Source organism: Cygnus olor, chromosome 3, assembly GCF_009769625.2.
Source record: "Cygnus olor isolate bCygOlo1 chromosome 3, bCygOlo1.pri.v2, whole genome shotgun sequence".
Taxonomy (NCBI): Eukaryota; Metazoa; Chordata; class Aves; order Anseriformes; family Anatidae; genus Cygnus; species Cygnus olor.
Genome location: NC_049171.1, coordinates 113,235,083 through 113,258,264, shown reverse-complemented (window position 1 = coordinate 113,258,264; position 23,182 = coordinate 113,235,083). Strand labels below are relative to the sequence as shown.

The 23,182-nt window shown below is 39.3% G+C and overlaps 1 protein-coding gene and 1 long non-coding RNA gene across 4 annotated transcripts in view; one reads left to right on the top strand and one right to left on the bottom strand.

Moving 5' to 3' along the window:
• MACROD2 (mono-ADP ribosylhydrolase 2) overlaps positions 1 to 23,182 on the top strand; it is an 861,378-nt gene that overhangs the window by 357,112 nt on the left and 481,084 nt on the right. The window lies entirely within an intron of this gene.
• Positions 20,824 to 22,825, bottom strand: LOC121068132. The gene is made up of 2 exons (XR_005818643.1): positions 22,742 to 22,825; positions 20,824 to 22,064 (listed from the first exon to the last, which is right to left on the bottom strand). It is a non-coding gene; the product is annotated as an uncharacterized LOC121068132 (long non-coding RNA).

Genomic DNA, 23,182 nt, shown 5'->3' with positions numbered 1-23,182 from the left:
ATATTAAAAAAAAAAAAAGGAGAAAATAATTGCAGTTATATTGCATCGCTAACTGCTTTATACCCTAGCTACTTTCAGAGTCGGTGGATCTATCAATGCCCAGTGCTACTTGACGACAATTACGCAGGACTCTTGATAGATGGATGGTATGGGCCAACCTCTCTGCTAAGCCTGTGGGCTCTTTCCATGATTGGATTAGGTCTGCCCCTAATGGGATCTTTTTCCATATCACAGTCCAGACGCAATACAATGTAATGAGGGAAGAGATGCTAGAATGCTAGCACCGCTCGTTGTAATAAAGTGAGAAATCACTTTTTCTTATATTATCACAGTAATTTAACAATTAAAAATTAACTCAGTGAGGAACCTGGAAGAAAGAGATGATACTATTGCTGAGAGTCAGAGCCATGAAGTTTTCCTAGCTCTTCTTGAAGCCAGTGCAAAAGCAATAGATGATCACCATGGATCTGATAAATTGAGAGGCACTCCACATATTCAAAGCCTGAATTCTTATTAGACATTCAGTAGACATTCAGAACTTTACTGCAGGTCTATATTGAGAGGCTTTTTACTTCTTGCGGGGGGGAGGGGGGGGGTAGTATATAAATATTGCAACTTTGAAAGTTTTAATTTAGGTTTGAATGGACAGTATCTTAGCCAGGTTATTAACATTCACCTTTCAGCAGTGGTTTGGTAATATGGTTATTTTAAATAAATTTTCAATCAGTAAAGAAAAACAAAAGCCATTTCTCTAGTAATGATACAAACCCAGTACCCTTTGTCAGTAATAGAGCAGAATGGTCTTTCTGTTTTCCATTGCTTAAAGTTTCCAATTGCTTTTCTCTCTGTTTCCTTCATTTTGAAGTAAAAATACATACAAAATTATGCTCACATCATTTGATGAAGGCAAAATTCAAACAGTTAAATGGTTAGAAAAAGAATTAATTTGATTTATATTACCTGTCCTACTGAGAGCATTTCTTTGCTTCCAGGTGTAAAGGCTAAGGAAAGTCAGACAGGGCCCACAGCTGTTCCCAATGTAATACTCCAAGACCCAAGGCCTGGGTCTTTTGCAGGCTATGCAATTCTACTCCAACCTGTTAGTCATGGGAAGAGAGAGTTGTTGTCACATTCTGATTGTGACACCAAAAGGATCTGAACTGCCTTATTTCCATGGGCCAGAGATCTGTTAAATGAAGGCAGTAGCTAGACTAAAGTAGTAAGAAAGACTAAAAGTATGGTCATGAATTTGATCCTGAAGTTACAGGAATTCTGGAGTGTATTGAATGGGTAGATAATGGATAGCAAATTCATGCTAGAATAAATTTTATTAAGCAAAATAAATCCTCCTAGTTAGTTTCCTCCCGGACTCATTGAGATTAAATTTTCAATAGGACTTGCGTCTAGGCTTATGACAGCACTGGAAGATTGGGTTGCTACTGGTGAGTAGGAAATTGTATCTGGAAGGGCATGATAGGATGTGGGATCCATTTCATCAATTTTGTAGGAAATTAAGTTTTTAATTAAAATAAAATTAATTTATCTTCCTAGAGATAGACCCGTAGAGGCTTATATTTGGAAGATTATCATCAAACATACACAAACAGATGGCTCCCTTATTTCTTTACTTGTAACCAACCCAAGCAAAGAAACATCAGTCCTACTAGAGTCCTGTTAGGGAATTAACGAGTGTCAGGTGGGTGGTGGGTGGGCGATCCTGGTGCTCAAAACTATTGGACTTGTTCATGGAGAGACGGTCCTGAAGCAAGTGGTGGAAGAAGACTTGAGGTGATAAAAGTGCTTAGATAAATTCAGTAAGTTACATCAATTTGTCCCAATGGCATATTGTTTTCACAGAAAGCTACTCTTTCTATTGGAAAAGTTGTCTCCCCTCCCCTTTTTTTCTTTTAATCTCCCACCCCCCTAAAAAAAAAAAAAACCCCAAAAACAAAACAACAAAAGATCTGCTAAAGTTGAAACACTTTCCTGAAATTGTACTGTGAGTCTGGGATACTTCTATTGACTACATTTTACCTCCATTGGGATGAGGTAAGAAAAGAGTGAGAAAGATATGTATAACTCAGTGTTTGGTATCTAATGTTTTAAAAAAGCTAATGTTCCTGAACACATCATTAAAGAAGGTTTGTTTGTTTGTTTGTTTGTTTTTAACTGTATGTTTAAGTGGTAAGTGTTGTGGTCTAATCTGGAGGAAATTACTTGATCTTCTGTGGAGCTGGAAGCCCTTGGCAGAGCTTGGGAAAGGTGTGCAGTTCTCCATTTCAAGATCACTTGTCTTTTCCTCCAGAATACTCCCTTCAGTTGTGTTTATGTATTCATGTGCAAAACTTTCCAAAATGTTTGGTTCTGTTGGAAATCACCCTTTCTAAACCAAGGTTCAATCTTTACCCGGAGATGCATAGGTGATATTTGGTGAAGCTATGATTTGGTAAGTGAAGAAGTTGTATTCAACATCAGCTCATGCTACGCAGGCATTTGGGAGTGCTCAAATACTCTCCCTCTCTTCATCCCAACCCTTCACTTCTGCAAAGCTGGTAACCCTACAGCTGTGCCAGATGTGCAGAAGCTGTATTTTTATGTGGGGAAGGAGTAAAAAAATTAAGATTAAATAGTGTTCACTACTGCAGTAGTAGTGTGTACAGATGGAGGTGGTGGACAGAAAATGGAAAGATGCAAATAATCCCACATTTGCATTCAGAAAAGTATGAAGAGAGAATTTCTTTTCAAAACTGCAAGATCATGAGATCCTGAGATGTCTGCAACCAGTGCAGAAAATAAAGATTGAAGGAAAGGCAGAGCACGGACAAGCACTGACTAAGAGTGTCAGTTTGGTTAAAAAAAATATATATATATATATACATATATATATATATATATATATATGGTGGAGGAAAGAGGAAAAAAAAAGGGAAGAAGACTATTGAAAGGAAGTATGTTGAAGAAAGGCTGGCACTGGAAAGCAGTCTAATGCATTGAGATATTGATCCAAAAATGCCCTGTAAGCTTTGCTAGGGAAGATGTGAATCTTTGGTTTCCCTGGAGCATGTAGGTACAAAAGTTTTAAAACAATTCAGGTCAAGGGAAAAAAAAAAAAAAAAGCTATCTTAAATCTAGTAGAAAGATGAAGTTTCTGTCATTTCATAAATCCAAATGAAGGTGTGTTTCACTCTATTTGGAACACAGCCCTAGGTTGGGGATTACTAGAATCTGGGACTGTAGATCTCGCTTGCCGAGGTCATCTATGCTCTGAAAATTGAGTTCTTCCTGTTGTATGTGGGAATTTAGGAAATGCCTCCAACTAATACGTTTCTTGTATGTAAAATAGTGTGGTGAGAAGGACAAATATATAAACTTATATTACAGTACAAAAGTTTTCTTCGTGTTCAACCTCAATCCAAAATAGTTGCTGAGTGTTGATACTGACTTAAAGGAGAGCAGAATGGAGCCATTTGCAGTGAATAATGTATGAAGGAGTAGTCGGGATGTGAACTGGTTACTAAAATACCATATTTGTACAAACCAAGCTAATTGCAATGAAGCTGTTGGGAAGCATGTGGAATGTTGTATATTGATTTGCTGCAGTATGAATACAGTTTTTGTTTTTTTCTTTTTCCATAACACTCTCAAGTTGTGTTTTTGTTTTGTTTTTTTTTTTAATTGCTTTTACATGGGGATATGGGATCTCCAAAAAGAGCCTGTTTTTCTACTCATTCTAATGTCTCTTCGTGCCATGTGTAAACACACCTGCACAGTGCTGCATGCAACATGCAGAGGATTGATAGTTTCTTGCAAAAACTTTCTCAATACCATGATGAGATTGAAACAGTGAAAAAAAATTAAGTTTGCGTCACAGCATAATGTGATGAGAAAGAAAAAAAATTAGAACAGTTCTTCAGCATCTTCTGTCTGGGGGTAATGGCTAACAATATATTTGATTATGTCATTATACAGATTTGCTGTTTATTTTAAGGACTGCATCCATATCATTCAAATACAGCTAGAAGACTATTAAAGATCTTTGTGTTCTCAGCTGAGAAACTAAACTGATTCTGTGCCCACTGGCAAAGGCTGAAGTTGCCATTGACAAATATGTACAATATGAAGAGACTTGGATTTTGTATTTTTTACAGCTAAGATTCATACTTTAATGTTTTGAGGAATATATTAGAATACTGTCAAAATGCCCTTTTAATAATTTTACTTGTGATTCAACATGTTTTCAAATATTTATTCAGTCTTTTGCCTTTTAGTATGGAACTTTAATCTGTTACTAATCTGTTATCTGTTATTAATATCTCTTCAGATACACAAATGCTCTTTTTCCACAGATGCATGTATGTGCAATGGAACATGGAGCTACTTAACTGTAAACTTGGAGTCCAACCCCAAGGCATAAATGCCAAATTATAGGCAACAAACCATTAATGTACCAACTTTAGGAAGATTCTAATGAAAAATCTATCATTTTAAAAATTCACAATTCCTCACTTTGTTAAAATAGATGGGGAAAAAAGAAAATCACAAGAAAACCAAAAAAACTTATTTGCATACTGTAGGTAGGATGTTTTGTGAGTAGGTTGTTGGTTTTCATGTTTGTTTTTTTTTTTTAATTATTATTATTTTTTTCCCTCCAACAATCTGTTTCTCTTTTTATGTCTTTCCTCAATAAATTACACTCAAAGTAAGCCTATGAAATAATGGGAAATGGATTGACATGTCATATAAAGGAGGGAATAGAGTTCCCTTCGAAAGGACCGTGATGAATGGTGGGGATGGGCAGATGAAGTGCTTGGTTATGCTCAGTATGATCCATAACCTCAAACTTTACAAAGCATCCTTAATCACGACAGCTATTGAGAAAAGATAGAGTCCTTCAGATAGCAGGGCAAAAAAACTGAGTTGTCTTAAAAATTTCTGTTGTTAGTCCCTGAACCATCTTGGTATTCTGCTACTGTCTCAGAGCTTGGACCTCTGTGAACCTCTGTCCGGTGTCTCTGGGATCCGCCAGGAAGGGCCGGTGATGGCAGCATCTTCGCGCTTTTTTGGGGGTGTCAATTTAGGTGCCTCCCGTCTTCCTTCTCTTGATTTCGCAAACCAAAGGCAACTTAACTGTCCACCATCTTCCACTCCTCTTCCAAGTCTGGTTGAAGCTGACTAGTGGTTTCCAAATGTGGTAGAATTTCCACCAAAAAACAATGGCTAGGCAGGAGGAAATTGTCTGGGCTTTATTTGTTATAGGGAGCCAGGATCACAACAGAGACCATATGGGCATTGTAAGTATTAATCTAGCCTTTTCAACTAATGCTCTCTGGGAGGAGGGAAACTTAGACATGCATTCATACTGTGTTTCCAGTTTTCTGATATACTACTGACAAAAGAGGAGAAATCAGAGATCTTGCAAGATCAAGACCAGGTTAGCATGAAGTGGTTATCTAAAAGCCTCGATAAACTTGGTTGTCGTCTTCCGTGAAGTTCCACTCAAGATGGTTAAAGACTTATGATGATGCAGTAACATAGCCAGGAGCTGTTGGTGATGGGACCCTTGCACGCACTTCCCCTTCTGGCAGCATAAGTTGCAACCTTCGTATCATGACTCTCTGTTTTGAAAACAAGGAAGGGTTGTACACCGAAGTCTTGGTGGTAGGAAATTAATTCTGAACTGTCTGGCTGTCTGCTGGGGGTAGATTACTGAAAGTTGGGACTTCCATGAGCTTTGGGTCAGCTGAATAAACTGTTTTGGTTACTAGGAGACATCTTGTTAGTGAGGAATTGACTTCTGAGTAGCAATAATTGTATAAATTAACATCAATTTCCAAAAGCACAATATTAAGAGATTTTTGCAAAACTGTTTAGCAAACATTGTATGCAAGCATGAAATAGTTGGCCTCTCAGAGGTTAGGCTGGATGGAGAGACTCGCTGCAAGGAAAGCAGCTACAATAACTGCTGCCAGCAGCGATGAAGGGTGTTTAGGCAAACTGACTGCTTGAACGTCAAAGGTGTAAAGATACCTATCCATGGGAACGGTGCTTCAGTAATTGTCCCTGTTGTGTAGATGCTCATTCATCAGTGCATTCAGAATTTTCTGAAGCAGAATCAAGGTGAACTCAGCTGGCTTGGTTTAAAGCACATGCAACAAGTTTAGGTTGGATATTATGAGAATTTTTTTTTTTTTTACTGGACGGTTGTGCAGCACTAGAAAAGGCTGCCCAGGGAAGTGGTTGAGTCATCATCCCTGGAGGTCTTCAAGAAAGGTAGAACTGTGAACTTAGTAGCATGGTTTGGTGGTTGACTTGTCAGTACTAGGTTAAAGGTTGGACTAGATGATCATAGAGGGCTTTTCCAACCTGAATGATTCTATGAAGTTGTATACAGCAGAGGCCAACTGAGCAGAGCTTGGGTTTTGACACCAAAGATGATTGACCCACTTCTGTCTAAATGATCGTATCCAGTTGTGGCAGCTAGCAGAGGATCTATCAGTAGATGCACTGGTTATGTCTTTTTTTTTTTTTTTTTTTTTTAAATCTTATTGGCATATGAAGTGATATTTAAAACCAAAATCTGCAATATGTGAAACCATGCGTATTTTCTGTGGACATAGTCTCTTGATGGTCATTTATATTTTAGAAACTGACATGTTCTGTTTTATTAATCTAGACTGAAAATGGAGAGCAATTGTTTAAGACCAGAGCTGTTGACCTTATATTTCATGAGTAATAAGATTTTATTTACTGTAGTTACTGCAGGCTTACTAAAAACTGAGGATTTTTTAATACTTTGCCCTTTCTGGTACATACATGTAGATAGACACGCTATTCTTGTACATTGTTCAAATGAACAGCCAAAAAATAGTTTAAAAAAAATCAAAGTGGGCTGAAAAACATCTGAATGCACAAATGCTGTTTTCAGTTCAGAACCTGAGTTTCCAAGCTGAAATGTGCAACAGTTTTACAGATTTTTTATTTTTTAATTTGGGTTTGACATACGAATTCCTCAGGCTGTGGATGGACTTGTGCATGAGTATCACCCTTAGAAAAGAGTAAGATCCATTTCAGCCAAAGAATGGTTGAACATACACTTTTTTCCCCTGTTGTGTTAATTTTCATGTTTACGTCCATGATTCCTGCCTGTAGTTTTGCTGTGCTGTAAATGCCATAGTGCTTTCACAATGTGATTTATTTACAGTTTTACTTAGACTTTAGGAAAAAGAGCTTATGTGTTTCACCATCTGAATCCTTCAGGTAAGGGAAAAAATTCCCCTATCGATCATAATCTCAAAAAATTTTTGGTTTAGGTAGGCCCCAGAAGATTTTGAAAACCTCACTAGGATATTAGATAGTATTTGATTGTCTCTGGAGTTGTATTAGCAATTATGTTTGTTTGTTTGGACTGCTTTATGCTTCTTTGCCAAATTTAGTAGTTCTGAGAGAGTGGATTGTGCCTGCAGATCTGCAGCTGCTTGGTAGGGTTGTTTTTCTTTTTTGAGAAAGTACAGAGAATGAGAAAATTAATTCAATTAAGTAATAAAATAGTTTGCAGTGAAGATAGCTTTTTTTTTTTTTAATTGTTTTTTGTTCCCCAGAGTGACAGGCAAATACTTGAAATTGAAACGTTTCATTCATCTGAAATGTCCATGGGCAGTTGTAGGGAATTATTTTTCTCACTAGGGTACTTCAGCTGTGGACCTGTACATCGAACTGGAGAGTCTGTATGTTGCACAGGGATTTTGGTTAAGGCTTTAGTTATTCTTACCGGAGGCTACAGCACACGTGGAATCCACCATTTTGCTGTTGCCTCTGACATATAAATTTTCCACAGCAAAGCACAGGGATGTATCTACTTTAACATCTGTGGATGATCAAATAAGTTTTATAACTGCGCTTGATCAAATAACTCGTGTGACTTGGTGCTGTAGTCTTGTCTGAAGGGAGGGAGTTTTAGAGCTGGGGAAAATCCTCACTGGCAAAAGTATAGAAAGTCATTTGGGTGAGGTGCTCTGAGAGGAAGAAATATTCCATGAGGCACTATAAATAAAAAATAGAAGAAGAAAACAAATGACTTGTTCAGGTAAATATATATATATATATATATATATAATATTATATTTTTTCAGTGTTGAAAACTGACCCAGGAAGATACCTACAGATATGCTTATTTTGTGTGTATCTGCCTTTCATGCTGGCTGCGTACAAAGTACATACAGAATAATTTATTGCAGGTTTCAGAACTGATCATCTGCGTAACCCTGTCAAGAGCACAACATTACTGAGCATAGAGGGGAAAATGCAGTTTTGTTTTTGATCTTTCCATGACCTTGCTGGTAGTAGAAATAAAGTAATGAAAAACTCATGCTCATAGTTTATAATTTATCCCTTTAAAAAAAAAGAACAAATATTCCTATGGCATGATAAAATGCTGAATTCCTAAAACAGATTTTCTACAATTCTTTTTTAAAACAGAAAATTTTTATTCTCTGTAACATAATGACTAAAACTGAAAGTTTGATGGAGAAGCGAAGGGAAATTGGCTTGGGGAGTTTTTTTAGTATACTCATGTAAAACCCATTAGGAAAGTGGCTAATTTATACCTCAGTCTTGACACATGCCAATAGGTTTGGTATCTCTCTTAGAAGTGTCAGACTCTTTCTTCAACATCCAAAGTGGCAGCTAGATATTAACTCATCTTTATTATTCCTAAATGGATTAATAATTACTTGCCAAACCAATATTGATATTAGATTATGGACTAATACTGGGTTCTCTGATGCACAGATATTCAGCAAAGAGGTGGAAGGTCTAAGTTCTCTTCTGAAATACTTCAAGAGTTTGCATTCCCTCATCCTCTTGACTGTCAGCTAGCTGGAAGTGACACTTTCCAAAATAACTTGACAAAGATACTTTAAAAACTGTCACTCCCTGACAGGAATTTAATTACTCCTTTTTTTTCTTCAAAGAAAACCTTAGTCTATTTGCAGATCCCCATGCACATTTTTATCCACTGCTTTTGGAATTCAAACATAATATTGCTGAATGCTAACACTGTAAAACAAATCTAGAGATTATTGCTTACAACTGTAGTTTTTGGTATTACAAGTGTGCATGTTTCTTTAATCAAAAAGAAATATTAAAATCTAACCAAAATGCTGATTCTTTACACTGAAGTAGTCACAAAGAATCATTTAAAAATATAAATTCAACATCCTATAGTTATTTATGAATAATAATAACAATAATATAAGGCTAGATGATAAATTTATATAAGTTATTATTGTACTTCATAAAATTGTGCATTTCAAAGATATTTTTTTATTTGAAAATATTTTTTTTGTATTTATTTGATTCTTCTAGAAGTCCCTGTGGAGAGCGTTTGGGACTACTGAGAGGGTTTTGAGGAGAAGTGTATTCATGTTTAACGTGGCTGAAGTGATTTTGCCACAATTTTAGGTTAATCGCATATAACAGAACTCCACTTGATATTTGGGAGACCATTTTGAAAAGCTGGCTCTCTTCTAGAACACAACTTATTGTAATATTTCCCTCAGCTTCAGTGACAATATCTGTGGCTAAAAGAACATATATTTTACAACTGCATCCAACTTTCCGGACATTGTATCACAAGGAACCTCTCATGCTGCTTGTTGTCCTCCTCACAGGATTAACTGAAGCCCTGGTTTGGCTTCCAATTTTAATGCTTGAGCCACCACTCAGAGGCTCCTCATGCACCTTCATCACCTGAAGATTCTGTAGTAAAGTCTATTTGTTCTTTAATATGCATTTGTAGACTGGATAAATTTAGTGAAATATTTGTAAAAATCAACTACGATTTCTAGTAGAAGAGCATTCTTCTGGTGACTTCCTTAATGCATCTCCATGCTTGGGTCTGTCTATGTACACATGCACAAATGTATATTCAAATTATTTTTTATTCAGAGATGTGTGTATTTTTACTATGTATTCTTTTGTATTTTTTTAGAATACGTACTTTAGGGTCATCGCCCTTTCTCCTTAATAGAGACAGGGTGTCCTAAATTGACACAACCCTAGCCAAGACAAATTCTTGCAAATTGAATTTCAGAAGTGACACTTTCAGAAAACAGTTTTGTCGCAGCAGTACAATCGCCACATACTATGTGGTCCTGTATACACTGCATTATAAATATCCCCCTCCAAAGGGGAATGGCAATACGAGTAGGCATTTTCCTAAAGCTGTGATACCGAGTGTCTAGGGTAGCTGAATATTGGTGCAAAGACCTTTTTTAAAATCTCCAGTATTGGAGGACTCAGCTGAAAAAGCTGTGTGACATGCCTAAAACAGATTCAGGCGTCTCTGCAGAATGTAAGGAAAGACCTGAATACCAGGATTACAGATCCCACAAATCCTCCACTCGGTTGTACAGAAGGATCAGGCAGTTTATGTATTCAGTTAATCTATTTTCACTTCAGGGTAATGACTTGCAGCTGTAGCCCACTTCATTGGCAGATCAGAAGCCACACTGTAGTATCTGCCCGACCTCCACCATTTGTCTTGGAAGGGGAACTGTTTAGCTTACAGCATGTTTTATTCTCCCAGGCTACCCTGAAGATAAACAGAATCCAGGCAGCGCGGCCCCCGCTCCCATGGGGTAGCTGCGCAGCGTTCCTGGTGCTCGCCCCGCGCCCTGGGCACATGGGTTGGGGTCCCCGGCCCTGTTGGGTGGCCTGAGGGGCCTGTGCTCCCCCGGGTGCCCTTCATGAAACCAGTGCTCCGAAACCCTGTGGTGCACCCGGGCTGGGAATGCTGAAGTGGAGAGTCCAGCAGGACAGGTGGGGGAGGCAGGTTTTCTGGCTCGTCATTACCCAGCAGTAGGAGATAACCCGGCCTCCAAAAATATGGTATGTCTTCTGGCCTGTAGTCTTTTGTTTAGTTTTAAAGCACCCCTCTCAAGCTGTGTTATTCGTTTAATGATGAGCGGCTTCCTTTAGTGCCGTCTAATATTTGCTTGTGTCAAGAGCCCGCATCTGTCTGGAAGTCTGGCCCCGGGTTTCAGGGAAAACATCCAGGCCCAGCTGCTGGTGCGCAGCACCTATGGTGGCTGGGCCGCCATCCGTGACCTGCGTTCTGTGAGGCTTCACATATCTGTGCTGGTGTTCTGCTCTGCTAAGAGGAAGTGTATTGGGGATTCATCAAATGACCTGAAAATCTTTCTGAGGGGAAAGGTGTTCCCATCGTCAGTCATCGCTTTCAAAGTATGAAGTGACTGGACGTCATACAATCTGAAGTCCTTTTGGCTTACACTAGCACGCTGGCATGCATATCCCTTAGGAAGCTGGCACCAAGTTATTTCGGCTCTTCTGACAATTTCCCACCTAGGCCCCATTTTCTGAAATGTGCTGGCATGTAGTGACCTACTGGGGGCAGAGGGAAGGGTGAGAAGGCCACAGCTCCTCCGTGCACCGCCGGGGGCAGAGCCCTTCGCTTCTGCTGAGCCGGCGTGCGCCTGAAGGTGATGCGTACATCTGCCCACGTGCTGCCCACATCAAAGTGGGGTGCCCGAAACACGGGGCTCAGCCAGGGTGTAACTGGGGTGGAGGTTTGCATCAGATCAGTCTCTCAATGTTTGCTTGTGCAAACTGGAAGATCTGACTGGTAGCAGCTGTGAAGACACATATGTGACCTCATGTATGGGCCCTATAAATGCAACCTCAGGTTCTCAAATTTATATGAGTTTAAAAAATGGCAAGCACATATACATAGGCACACAGGCATGTTTGCGCTTAATGCAAACTTTGGCAATTAAAGCCTTCCCCATGGCATTGTGCCACACGGTATCATGCGGCAGCACTGTTTACATAATCGCCTTCCATTGCTGGATGGCCAGTGTTTCATTAGGAACTGCTATGAATTTATCATAACGCAACGTAACCTAATGAGGTCTAGTTTCCAGTCAGGACAGGTCTGACACAATGAAGTAGGTAAAGCCCCGGTATAAACTGGACTAGGGAGGCTTTTGCACACAGTTATGTTGTCACCCAGTGACATACCTGCAGGACCTTGGTAAGACTCATTGAGTAATTCAGCTGTGAAATACTGAAAAAAAAAAGGCTTTTCATTTTAAAAGTTCAGACCATTACCTTAAAATACAAGCAGTAATTGTTTGGAGAGATACCATGGCTATGTAGTATTAGTGTCACTCTTGTTTTTATTGTGGTAAACTTAAATTTAGGATTGTGTTGTAAAGGCAGAAACATGTTTTTAATTTGAACTATTAAAGTAAGTTGAAACATTGCCTTACGGGTATTTGAATTGAATCCTTGTCTTTAATTTTACTAGGAGAAAAGTTAGTGGTGGGAATTGTTTTAGAGCATGTGATTCAAATTCATTCTTTGGCAAGAATTTTGATTCAGGGCTTAATCTAGAATTTGGCATTGCCAACAAAGGTGAAGTATAATTATTTACCAAAGAGCTTTGAAATGGCACCCAAATTAAGCACTACGCACATGCTGAATTATTTCTATGAAGTCAACCTGTGCTTTCAGTATAGCGTAGTGGGAAAATGCTGCAGCTACCCTGTGAGGACCGCAGGAATTGTCAGCTTTCCTTTCCCCATTCATTTCCCCATTTTGCCTCATTTTCCAGACTTTCTTTGTGTAAGCCATTGGGTCAGATTTATTATATCTTGATAGGAATTAAATGCAAATTTCTAGGACACTAGGATGCTTTGGCAAGTGGATGGCAACTGAATCTTTGTTTTTACATCCTAAAAAATGTCATTTTTTTTCATATTTCCTTTCTTTCCATTTTGTTGCCTTTCCTGTCTCTCTTTTGCCTCTTTTTCCTTTCCTACTTTTTTTTTTTTTTTTTGTGATTTTGCTTCCTCAATTGCAGAAGCTGCATAGACATAAAATATTACACAGTGGATCTGCACTATTTTCACCCCATTCTGTGGCTTCTGTATTTACACTTGGATGTTGACTTCATCTGCTACTGGACTCTAGCACGCAGAAGTGGCTCTATGCATGAAAAGGCCTTGGGAAGGACATCGACTACTACTTCAGCGAGTTCCCCTCTGCAACCCTTTCATGTGTAAAGCTTACACAGCTTACTGCAGAGAGAAATGGACTTGGCAAATCTACTGCTCTCTGCAGCAGAGTCAGCATGCAAAGGGCTGGCAGGGCTGAGCTACAGAGAAACCCAAGCATGACATGAAGGCCAGTGTATTCATCATCTGGGCCAGAGTTTGGCACCACTTTATGGGCTTTTCTTTCTTTAAAAAACAAAACAAAACATAAACTTAAACCCTTATCTCCCTCTGCCTGAGATTTGCTAGCTTATTTTCTAGAAAATATATCAGAAGTGGTTGGCGCTCAACTTCCTTTTAGATGAAAGTTCGAAGGAGCTTTACAAGATATGTGCAGATACTAACATTAGTGACATATGTTTAAGCTTTACCTAAATAAGGCATTCTTTAGCCAGATGATACAGCTCATTGTTATGCTGAAATATTGATTTAGAATTATGAATTCCTAATCCCTTCCTCAGGCTCCCACTGCTGGATTCCAGATGTGGGAGATCCTGCGTTAAAGCAGCACTGCCTCTTTTCCGTCCATCTTTCATTTTTTTCTCTTCGGTTTTGCACTCCCATCTCATCCTCTAAGATTTGATGTATTGATTCATAAATGGGAACATCATCAGTAGTAAACAACGCCCTGTCCCCAGACCATAATTTTAATGTGACTGTATTTATATATGAAACTAACAATTTCTTTAGCAGTTTGAATTTTTTTTTCCTCTGTCCCATACATTTCAACTAACAGGAGCCTTACTACTTATGTTGTAGTAATGCTTGAGAATATCAATTAAAAAATGCAGTACAGGCTGGTGAAATAGGTATCAAAAGCATTAGAAAACAGGTATGTTAAAGAGATTTCTTAGCGGAAGCTGCTCCCAAACATGTGGACAATTTGTTCATTGTATTTATTTCATTTGTAGATTGTAATAAAATGACATAAATAATTGCAAATAATTATTATCAGGAATATTTACAAATATTTAATAAGAAATCTATACCACTCTATAAATGTATTACCCATAGGATTTTCCCCAAACAATTGAAATATATTGCCTGCTCTAGCATAGCTACAGGCTATGGGTTCCTCCTTTTGATTCCTTTCTAGGGACCAGCTAATAGGACATCAGGCAGGTGTATCTCCACTCCAAGGAACAGCCTGGTGCATGTGTTTGTGCATACACGCAGTAATAGGATCGATCCCAGTCTTGCTTAAATTTGTTTATAGCTTGTTCTGTAGCATGCTGAATAGACTGAAGGAGTATGGTAGGCTTTTTTTTTTTTTTTTAAACATACACAGCATAAAGTGCTTGATGACGCTTCTTGCTTTGTTGCTTCCCACTTCTTTCAGGAAGAACCCAACAAAACCAAACCCAAACAGGTGCGAATCATTCATTTGAGTTTCATATTGCTGTACAGATGGCCTTAAAAGGATTTTATAAATTTATGGCCTCTATCATCCGAAGTTCTGCTCTTTCGTAGCATTACAATAGGTTGGCTGCTGAGTTGTGCGTTACTGTGCTCTACTTGAGCTGTTTGGAATATTACTTTGAGAATTGGAAGGGCTCCGGGGTGCTAAAACTGATTATGAGATTTTTCTTTGCTTGACAAGATGAGCAGGTCCATGTGAAGTATAAGGCAGTTAGGTGGATTGACGGCAGACAGGTTTCAATCACAGAATCATGTTGTGCTTTGCTCATCTTTGAGGTGGGATGCCAGCAAAATTGAGTTTCAAGAGGATAATTACAGCCCAATCAAATCCTCAGGTTAGGTTTCATGGCTTTTTTATTTTTTTTCTTTTCTTAAAGAGATTCCTTTCCATGAATTAGTGCGTTCTGAGTGTTCTTCAGAAACTTTGTTTGTCATTTTGACTTCCTGAAAATTAAAATAAAAGGTAGCAAACAGAGTAAAAACTGCCCCAATATCTTCATTTTTCAAGTTTTCCAAGCAACGTCAAAGATGCCCAGTCCTTATCGGTGGTTTTTCTATCCTCCAGTGGGTGCGATCTTCAGCATGCTTTCACAGCAGCTCTGTGCGCTGGCCAACACCTCTGCCAGGTAGGAGCCTCAGCAGGTCGCTTCAGTGATCCCCAGTTGTAACTGCCCTCCCCAGAAATAACCTCTCGTAGCCAAGTGCCTGACCCTCTTAAAAAATCAGGAGTTAACTCTGCGAATGGGTACTGTTTTGAGTGGTAAAATAATCCCTTTAGCTAAGCAGGATAAACTGTGAGACTAGGCAAAGCCCTTTAGGAAGTTATAGTCGTACATGCCCCAAAAATAACACAGCATTCACGGGTCCCCTTGTATCATTATACTATTTATTGGTCTCGGACCGCAGAGGTTGGGTAAGGGCTATGGCTTTTCTTAATCTACTTTCTTCAAAACCATTTGCTGCAGACCCTGGTTTTCATTTGTGTGCTGGAGAGCCTCAGTTCGGGCTCCTGCTGCCTGAGCTGTCCCCTTGCCAGCTGCGGTGTGCTTCCAAGTTGAGTCAACTCAAAGGGCTTCACCGGGGATCAGGTGAGGCCCCTGCTCAGCCCCAAAAATTCCTCGCACGGAGGGTTTGTCTTTTCCAAGCCTTCTGGTGTGATGGGAGTACACCCAGACAATCTCCTCCCTTGGTTTTGGATGGACTGACATCTTCCACCCGAGTCCCCACTCGCTGGCATCCCATGCTCTCTGTTGCTGGTGTTCTGCCCGTCCTACTTTCCGGTGTCATGCACTAATACAAATGATTTTACCAGGGACAAATCCTGTGTGAAGGCGCTCCTCGCCCTTGCGAGGTGGTAAGTGACAATTTTGATACTGCAGTGCAAAGATCTGTCACATAAGACTTTCCTGTTACTTTTTGTGTGAATTGTAATCCTGCTTTTGTACTATTCTGAACTTTTTCTCTGTTTCTACTTCTGTTATTTCTACTCGTTTGATTACACCACATCTGAGTTCTAGAAAGATTAGTTTTAACTTGGAAATGTAGCTAGCGTGATTCAGCAGTGCCCTGGTATTTGAGTTAACAGGTTTAATGTTGAAGTTTAATTTAATTTAATTTTATTATTTTTTCAAGAGGGCAGAAAAAAATAGCTAAATATCAGATTTTCCAGTAACCTTCCCCAAACCAGAGGGGTGGGAGCTTGAAATTCCATTTACGCATGACACGGAAATTTCTGCTATCTGTGTATGTCTATAGGAAAAGTAACATGAGATCAGTAGAAAATAACATAGCTTTTCACTTCTAAGTAACCTAACTAACCCTGGGACTAAATGCAGTGGAGGTGTACCAGTCCAGGTGCACCAGTTTAGGCAATTTTGATGTTTTTCTTCCAAATGTATTGTTTGGCAGTGTGTAATTCCTTAATACAAAGCAGTTGTTTTCATTTTTAATGTTAGTTACAGGGAAATTTATGGTATATTTGTACTTCTCTGCAAATATTCAAGTACTCTTCTGGAAGAAGGTATGCAATAAATAACGTTGCTTCATACACAGAGTGCACATTAAATCATTTAATAGTATAATAAGAAAGGCCTGAACTAAAATCCTTGTGGACTTTCTTAAGGTTTTTTTATTAGATTTTCCAGCATTATGTTCTTTAATGGAGGACTTTCCCTCCTGCTAGTTTATGTCCAGCCTTATCTTAAAATTAAAATATGATGGAATATCTACTGTAACTACAAAACATAGATATATTTTCTCTCTTGTGTATATCTATATTACATCATTATGCTGTAATTTAAAATATTTCCGTGCCTTTTATGAATACCTTCAAGTCTGAGCAGCTGACAATATAGTGGTGCTTGTAATAGCTCAAGTTTGCAAATACCGAAATCGGGATATGTATTATCAGTTTCTGGTGATTGCTCTGAATTATTCTGAACTCTCAGTTTCTTAGAAAATGGGTTGTTGGGTTTCTTTTTTCAGTGCTGCTGTTATATAAAAAAAAATGTAATAGTATGGTTTTCTCCTTAAGTAAGCTTAAAGTGTACATGGAAGCTGGAAAGTCTAAACAGATACAGATATATATTCAGCAAGGACTGAGTATACGGCTGACAGTACCAAAGCCCTTGAGCTCAAGGAGTGACTTCATTAGTGGCGTCACTAGCAGGTCTTTATGATCTTCTTAGGTCTGATCCCACCACACGACCGCTTCTCTCACACAGGCTATGATCCTCACAGCCCCATTTCAGCTTAGTAACAGTTCATTGCACCTGAAAAGCGCACTTCTAAGCCCTTTTCTTCTAGAGACACACTCATGCTCTGAGAAGTGTGTGTAGGGAATGTAATTGGAGATGTGAAATTTTTGCATTTCTTTTGTCTCAACGACTCCGATTAGACGTCGTGCGTACAAATAAAAATATTTGCTTGCATGTTCAGGCTGTTTTGCCAAGAGTTTGAGAGTCAGCTTCATGCTTTCTATCTAGCTAACTGTCATCCCCCTCTGTAGCTTCAGGCTAAATACTGAAAGCACGTGGACGAGATCTAAAGATAGGAGGAGCTATCTTTAACTTGTCGCTCTTCAGGATAAAATTGCACTTATGACTAGATTTTGTTTTTTCTGCTTGTTCCTTTGCTCTGTGTATTTTTGAACTTCCCGTGTACGTGTGTGTATGATGCTGGAACTGGGGAATAAATTTACAACTCATCTTAAAGAAATACTTATAAAAAATATTCTGGTGAAATTATCTTGCACTTAGTGTTGACTTCGAGCTGCAGTTAACAAAACCCTAGTGCCTTATACAGCATAGCAGCTACCTTAACTTTACACGTTCACTCTTCCAAGACATTCCACCATGAAGAAATATATATATATATATATTTTTTTTAATGTGTGTCTTTTGGTCTGCTCTTTGTTCTGAAAACGTGAGTGTGGTATGGTTCAATTCTTTTGCTCACTGGAAATGTTAAAGCCATTTGCTGTTCTAACTGATCCCTGCTTGGAGTGTTTCATTACTGACGCAATCTCGAGGTGAGCATTATAAAGTGAAGTATTATTCTTGATTTCACTGCGAAGCAGTAGGGAGTCAAACTGCAGGCATCCAATGTCAAAATCGCCTTTTCTAAAGTTTTTTTTTATTTTTTATTTTTTTTTAGTGTGAGGGTGAAGTGCATTTAAGGCTGTTTGCTGATCTTGAAGCTCGGGATGTAATGAGTAAAATGACAGAATATGACCTTGCAAAGAGTGAGACGGCTAAAATCTACGTGAGCTTTGGGAATAATGGAAATGAGGAATAGTCCAAATGAATGGGACCTTTAAAGGTTGCCTTTCTCTTCACAAAGGTTTCTGATACAATGTGAAACCTCTAACAAACCCTTAAGAAAAGACAATTACGGTACTATCCATAGGGTTTAGAATCCAAGGTGTTCCGACTGGCTGCAGTTTGACAGACATAGAAAACCATTTCCATTTAATCTATTTAACTAGAGTGAAAGAATGTTTTCTTGCTCTTGGTATGTAGAATATTTAGTCGTTAATTTGGTCTTACACTGTTTTCACTGTTTGAGAGTTGAACATATTGTGGAAAATTAATTATCTTAGAGCATACTATATTTTATCAAGTATTGATTTGCCTTTTCCAGTTATAGAAAATTGTACCTTTTTTCCTCTTTAATTGAATTTATTTCTTCAGAGGAGTTAGACTGTAAAATGCTTCATGAAAAGCCCGTATTTTGAAAAGCAGGGTGTATTGAGTGTTTTGAAACGAATTTGAAATATTTTGGGCACCCTTCTTTCACAACCACCTTTTGTAGCATGTCAGTCCCAACAGAAATTATGCAGTGCATCTTCAGCCGTTTCGGAATGAGGAGTAATTATGCGTGGGCTGCAAAGACATTGATGAAGGTCTTCCTTGAGGGCCAGCTCCACAGAAAGGCAGATTAAGTTCCCCGTTGGTGACAGCAGCTTAGATCCTTCAAGAGTAAGGTAGTACTGAGGTTTCTGTGAGTGTTTCCCTGGGACTGGAAGAAATGCTACTGAGAGCTTCCATGTGACAGAAGTATTCTAGTATTTTTATCATATTCCTTTTAAAGTAGCATATTCTATTTATTTATTGGATGACTTTTCAGACAGGGCATTTTACCAATATTTTAAATTATTAATAATGTTAAAGACCTGAGCTCCTGCTTCCAACCTATGTAACAGACTTTTTTTTTTACACTTAGTTATGTTTTTTAATCTGCTGCTGCAGCTCTCTTTTGCTTTCATGCAGTCATCTTATCCCAGATTTTCAGCATGTTCAAAGCTTCATCCACTGTCCCCTGACTTCAGGTAATTGAATTGATTCTTTCTTCTTTCATTTTACAGTTTCTGTGCTTGGGAAAGCAAAAGAGAGCTGGGGTGAGAAGGAGGTTGATTTTTTTGTTGGCAGTGTTTGTTGTTGTTGCTTTTAATCGTTTCCTTTTCCTTTTTTTCATTCATTACCTTTTCTTTTTCCCTATTTTTCTTTTCTTATTTTTCTTTTTTTTTTTTATTTTCTCATTTCTTTTCACTTTTTTCTTTTCTTTTTATTTTTTTTCCTGTTCTTTTTCATTTTCCTTTTTTTTCTTTTTTTTTTTTCCTCCTTAAACCTGCTTTTCTAGGAACTGAACCCTTGTAGTTTCAATAACTGTGGAAAAACATGAATGTTTGCTTTAATTTTTCAATAGTACGTTGGGTTTCTATGCAAAATTTCTCTAGACCCCCCTCATGACTGGCACCCATCACACATTGGTGCTCTTCTTTTATGTCCTTTCATAGTTACTCTGTGGCTGCATATAATGAACACTTCCTCTCTCCCTGCCTCTGTGCTGGTGCTCTTCCTTTCTCCCTTTCTACCAGATTTCACTGCGGCTTTCTTTAGCTGACATATGAATGCTCAGAATTTCAAAACAGCCCACAGCTGCAATTAGCCATTTGTCAAGGTGTGCGGGAACCGACCAGCCTCCTCACTGCAGTTAAGTCTTTTCGTTGCTCTGCTGACACACCGCAAAATTATCTTCTTAGCTCCATGAATGAAAAAAGTCCCACAGCAACAGAAGCCCGTCTGGTTAATATATAAAAAAACATTGTGTGCATTCCCTTTTTTTCTCCCCTCCCTCGGTGTAGAGTTGTTTTCCCCTTTCATCTTGGTGTTTCTGAAGGCAATAACAAAGCTTTGTCCACCAGCAGTTATAAATTTCTGGTGCACCACACCCCCAATTCACTGCTATTATGCTTAGGCTTGTACAGCGGGAACCCCACGAGGCATTTTCAAGTATCTTCTCCATCCAGCTCAAGCAGTTCTCATCACTCCAGAAATGTCTTTCTTTAGCTTATAGGACAGAAGAATGAGCTCCCTTCAGAGCTTAATATACCTTTGCTTCACACAGAAGCTGAAGGGGTGCTGAGGTAACGTAATGAGAGCACAGGCAATCCGAGCTGGAAGTAAAATACATTTTCTCTGTGATGTGCTCAACCTCTTCTGCCCTGGGGCTTAAAAACTGAAATCTACGCTTTAATTTAGTGTTCTCCGCCTGTACACTGAAATGCTGCTAATGATTCCAGAGAGTTAACAAGAGGGTAGCAAAAAATCATATGTCAGGAATGTCTGAAACCATAAAAATTCTAGAGGCAAGACAATTTGACTCAAGTCAATGGATTTTGAAAATATAATTTTCTGTCTACTGGAGGCCAGGGAAGAGAACATATTGAGTTCATTTGTATCGCAGTATTTTTACAAACTCCTTATTAAATCAAACTTGAAGCAAAGGTTCGTTTAACAAGTTAGTGTGCTATTATCTTTTTTTTTTTTTGAATTGTTAAATAGAATCATTTTCAAAATTAGAAAACATCTAGCAAATATAGATCACTGCTAAATGGAAACACTTTTTTTTCCTCTCTCTTTTTTCTGTAAAACGCAATACTCCCAGGAAAAAGCCGGGACTTGTGCTTCACCAGCTCAATTATTCTTATGAACGTGTCATGTATGTCAGTTCTTTCTTTTTCTTCTTTTTCCAATGTACGAATTTCTTGTGGGCAACCTTGCAGTGCGTCCTGAGTGTAGGGGCACGTGTTCCGAGGAGATTAATATCAATTTCCAGAAAGACGGCAATATTTCATGATTTGTAGACATGGTTACTTACACCATCTAAAAACATTGAACAGTGCATCTGTTATTTAACCTGTCTGTACTTTTGTTAATGCTGTAAAGAAGTTCATTTGTTCAGTAAGGCAGTTGCTTTTCATGACACTTGAACATCCGTTTCTGAATGGCATCTTCATCTCCTCAGTGAAACTTAAATTTACTTTGGTGCTGAAAGCTAATGCAGGTTAGTGATAGTGTACGATGCAACTTTTAGCAATTCCTGTGTATTTAAAGTAAGATTGTTGTACACTAGTTTCTTTCCCAGAGGAGTTTAAGTTAAACTAATTCTTAATGATCTGAGTGTATTTAAAACTGGTTCATAAAACCCTCAAAAACACAAAGTCAGTTTACTCTAGCGTTAGTGGCATGGCTAAAAAGGATGATTTCCTGACTGCAACCTGACTGGTTGGTTTGTTTTTTCTTGATATTGCCTTTATATAGTCACAAAATGAGATGGAAAAGTACATTACTGCAATATATTGTTTGGTGGAAATCAGCTGGAGATGCTCTTGAGTAGGTCTATTTTTCAGAAAAATAGTTTGTTTCCCAACAAAAAGATGAATAATTTCTCAACTGCAAACAGCACCCCAAACTGTCCCGTACGAAACTGTGTGCCCCTGGGTACTTGGGGCGTGCGGCCTACTGCCCTACGAGGGCTTTGCCCCTCTGGAGGTGCAGCAGATGTGGGACCAGTTCCTGGCTGCCTTCCAGCCTAACGTGCTCAGCTCAGGAAACACAGTCCTGAGCACTGTCCTCATCAGAAGCATAACTTCTTTATCGAAGAAGCTTAGTCTTGGAGACCACTCCCATCTCCTCACAGGGCTTTTATTTCGCTGGTCATCATATCTAACCCCTGACTTCTTCCACTTAGGCTAAGATCCTTTTTAGATCTAGCGATGTCTCAATTTTTCTGGAGTGGGAAAAAGGAAGGAAGGTAACAAAAAAACGGTTAGTTGGGCAAGAGATGCTGAAGGAAAGGAATGGCGTCTCGGCTTCTCTCCCATGCTGGTCTGCAAGCAGTCGTTATTGCTGCTCCCTTCTGTGGAGAGCTTTTCGCAGAGCAGAGGTAGGAACCAAGAACAGCCAGCACACCCCATTGGGACGATGCTCTGGCATGGCAGCTCGCTGGTGGTAAGCACCCTAGTGGTTAATTTGGGGGTGAATCTGAGTTACTGCGGGGACAGCGTTTGGCAATGTGATGTAAACGGAGTCCAGTGTCCTGACAGGCCATGCTGTCAACGCAAAGTGTGAAGCGCATCGGTGCTATCCAGTTAACAGCATAGTAAATTGAAGCTGGTATGTCTAAACAAAATTTGTTTTGGTCCCTGATTTTGAACATACCTTTATTATTTTTAATGGATTGAGGCTGACAGGTTTGTATAAGAAGATTTTGTATAATTCTAATGAGAATCTGAGTTCTTCGTCAGCGCGCAACAAAATCCTGCATCATTCATAGCATTTAAGATGGTGTTAATGTTATCCAAGATTATTTACAGCACGTTGTAAAACGGCTAAATGTTTCTTCAGAGCGTAGTGGGTACACTCATGGACTTCTTGTGGTTTCGTCCATTAAATTTGCGAACGTACTCAAGGTCATTAGCCCTCTATGTTATGTACATGTGAAAAAGCCCAAACCAGTACACAGGCACCAGAAGTTACTCGGCAACTTCACAAAATGGCATCCTGAAGCATTCTTGTGGTGGCGCCGTCACCGGCTGGAAACACCTCGGAGCCAGGGGCTTTTCCACCCATTTTACAGCCGATTAGCAGGCTTTCAGCCACCCGCTGCGGTACCGGACAGCAACGGCGGCTGCAGGAGGCGCACCGCGGCCCCGGCACAACGAGGGGGCCCCCCTCTCCTCAGCCGGGGGCTCCGCGCACTGGCTGCGGCCGCGCTGAGGAGGGCTGCCCGCCCTCCTCCCGTACAACCCGTCCCCTCGTCACGGCGCGTGCCGCTCCCGGCCCTTACAGCCGTGACACGGAGCCGCGCGGCGGCGCCAAGCCCCGCCCCCACGCTCGTTTTGGCGC